Source organism: Zea mays, chromosome 7 (genome assembly GCF_902167145.1).
Source record: "Zea mays cultivar B73 chromosome 7, Zm-B73-REFERENCE-NAM-5.0, whole genome shotgun sequence".
Taxonomy (NCBI): Eukaryota; Viridiplantae; Streptophyta; class Magnoliopsida; order Poales; family Poaceae; genus Zea; species Zea mays.
Window position 1 is genome coordinate 100,330,675 of NC_050102.1, and position 3,561 is coordinate 100,334,235.

The 3,561-nt window shown below is 46.9% G+C and overlaps 1 pseudogene; it reads right to left on the reverse strand.

Moving 5' to 3' along the window:
* Positions 1-380: 380 nt before the first annotated feature.
* LOC103634044 (protein NRT1/ PTR FAMILY 8.2-like) lies at positions 381-1,530 on the reverse strand (annotated as a pseudogene).
* Positions 1,531-3,561: the final 2,031 nt, after the last annotated feature.

Below are 3,561 nucleotides of genomic sequence, written 5' to 3' on the forward strand. Positions count from 1 at the left end.
AATTATCATGCAACAAGTAAAGTATCTCAGGTCAATTTGACAAAATAAATAGCTCCATGTGATTGCAATGGTCTCATTAAAAACCAACAGCCCATCACCTCTTTGAGTGAAGTTATATTATTACAAAAGAAGCCACATTGCATTCATGGACTCAATTTTGGTCAAAACATAGTTTATCCAATTAGATATAGAACAAGAGAACTATCACCTTAACAGGTGGGGCAATGCCGGTTCGAGCATCCCACAGAATAAGACAAGCATCATCACCCACATTACAAAACTCCTGCGCACTTCATCCCCAAATAAAAAACAATATAAGGTATTAATATAAATAAATAAAGCTAGTACGTAGTATATTCTTATTACGAGATCTGTTTGTACTAATCCACGGTCTTCTTGTACGTGTACCAGCGCGCGATGAGCAGGTAGACGCCGAAGTTTCCGACGCAGAGCATGGCGAGCAGCCAGAAGAAGTAGTCGAGGTGCGCGCGGTTGATGTCGTCGGGAATCCACCCATCAACCTGGCCGGCCCGCGCGGTGGCGCGCGCGACGACAGCGACGAGCGCGGAGCTGACCTAGTTCCCCAGCGCGAAGGACGTGATGGAGAGGCCCGAGCAGATGCTCCGCACGGCGTCGGGCGCCTGGTCGTAGAAGAACTCGATCTGGCCTATGAGCGTGAACACCTCGGACGCGCCCACCACCACGTACTGCGGCACCTGCCAGAAGATGGAGAGCGGCAGGTAGCGGGCGGCGCCCGTGTGGGTGTCGTAGTACACGCCGTGGCGTGCGACGACGTGGCGCCGTGCCACCTCCAGCGCCCCCGTGGCGAGCATGGCGGCGGCGAGCACGAGGAGGCCGGCGCCCATGCGCGCCAGCTGCGTGAAGCCGCGACGGTGGCCCGTGGCGCGGCGCGCCAGCGGGACCACGAGGCGGTCGTAGAGCGGCACCCACAACATGACGCTGAGGGTGTCGAAGACGGAGAGCGCGGCGGCCGGCACGCGGAATCCACCTCCCACGTGCAGGTCCAGCGTGTCGCCCTGCAGGACGAAGGTGGTGGTCATCTGCGTGTACGCCGCCGCGAAGACGATGCCGCTCGCCCACACCGGCAGCAGCCGCAGCACGCACTTGAGATCCTCCACCTGCGTCACCGTGCACAGGCGCCACGCGCTCGCCAGCCGCCGCCGCGACTTGTCGTCCGCCATCTCCACCGCGGCCTTGTCCAGGAACCTGCAGCCATGACCCACCAGCAGACTACACACTGTTTGATATATTGTTCCAAACAGACAGAGCATTGACAGTATCTTCAGGAGGTAAACATCTCTTCAAGAAGTACATGGCTATGCTTTTATTCTTCTTGGATTTCACTGGAAAACAAGTAATATGGTTGGTAAAAAAATTCCAATGTCAAATATGCATGGATCCTACTGAAACAAAAGCAAACTGATTAATACAAGTACCTGGTGATGAATCCAATCCCAGCTTGTCAAGCACCTCTTTCTTTACCTGCAGTACATAACATGTTAAATCCATCTTGCCCTTGGAGGTGAAATAAACAAAATCATGCTACTGACATAGAAACTATGAACAATCAGCCACTGGATTTTTCAATGTGAGAGCATGTTCACCTTCCAATGATTGTCAACAAAGTCAGATATCTCTCTCACTTTACGATTCAGCTGAGTCTTTGAAACATTTGGAAACTTGTGCTGCAGTAATTCCACCACCTTATGGATACCATCTCGACATGATCTTATCACCTGGACCTGCATTGGGGTTAAAGCAAAATAAAAACTACAGCTGCATTCTATCTTCAAACAATAGATATTGCTTGCTAAGATTCACTTAGTGCTTACAATTTCTGGCAGATCTGTTTCTGGTATAGCAGATGCAACCCCAGGAGAACCATCCTTCGGATTGGGCTGGCTAATTTCTTCAACAGTTGCAGATGAGCTGTCAGTTAGAGGCACATCAACAACTACGCCTCCTGGACAGATGTGCATCGAAAGAACTTGCAAACATAGTTGTTCGATCTTTGCTGTCCCCTTGAGGTCTTCGACAGTCAGTAATTCAACCTTGGTCAAAAAATAGAAAACGATGCAGCAACTTTAGAAAAGAAGAAACGATGAAATAAATAGGAGTGCTTGGGCAGTCATTTGGAGAGTGAGAATACCAGATCTCCTTTGACAGGTGGCGAGGGAAGGGTAGAGATCCGAAAGAGAATTCTCTTCCCACAGTCTCTCTAAACCATTAGGTTGTTCTGGCTTTGTCTCGTATTTACGAGTGTAATTGGCTGACAAGCACGCATCCTTGCTTTTCCTGATATATATCTCGACTTCTTTGGGTTGCCGAGACAACTGGAGAGCAACAAACTGGAAAGATGCAGGGGCACACAGCCTTTGTTTATTCATCTGGTAAGCTAAATTTATCAAGGCCAACAACAAGATTATGGAACCAACCTGGCAGAGATGTCGAATAGATAGTGTTGGCAGGCAATTGTGGTAGGGCTTTTCCAGTTTAGGCACACTTTGACCATCAAGTGGAAGCAGGACAAGATACAGGTTCAACTGCAAGAAAGAAAGAAAATATTTAGGAAACCAAATTGATGATTCATGGACTTCTGTACAAGATCTGGTACCTCAGTAACCTTTTTAACAATGTATCCATCGGCATGTTAGTATTACGAACATTCTGAAGCATAACTTGGAAATCACAACATCAAATTAGAAACCGGTGCACTACGACAAAATGCACTAAAAATCAGGGACTCTCTAGCTCCAACCCACTCCACCGGGCCACCCCAAAGAAGACATGAAACAAAAGGTGCAGTTGCAAACTTAGATATTTAGTTAGACTGAAATCTAAGAAGCCGCATGATTCAAATGAAGTCAAGTTACTGACTCATATATTACTCTGGCAAACAGAACAAAATATGAACTTAAAAGTAAATGCTGCAAAAATAATTTTAGCACCACACAGATCCGCTAAATTATAAGGCACATTGTCCACTGGTAACTGTACCAAATCTGTGGAGATAGCTGATTAACTGTATGCTGTTGGAATCCAAAAAACAGAGTAATAGCGGTACTGGAGATTTGGTACAGTTACCAGTGGATTCCGACAGTACCGCTAATTATCATAAAATTTTCTTTCTGTTGGTTGCTCGATGGGAGCCCAATATTCAGTGCAGGAGGAACACCATCACCAAAATTCTTTCTTATTCAGTGCAGGAGGAACACCCGCATGGTCATTGATCTAGGAGCATCAACCTTTTAAAAGTAAATGCTGCAAAAATAATTCTAGCACCACACAGATCCGCTAAATTATAAGGCAAATTATCCACTGGTAACTATACCAAATCTGTTGAGATAGTTGATTAACTGTATACTGTCAGAATCCAAAAAAACAGAGTAATAGCGGTACTGGAGATACATTCGAAGTTAGTGTTAAACCTGTGCGGAAATCTCCTCAGCTGCGAACTGCTTGCCAAGTGCCGGCCAATCGAGCTTGTCGTTGCCGTTGTCATCCCTGATGACGGGATACGAGACCTGCTTGGACTCCTCG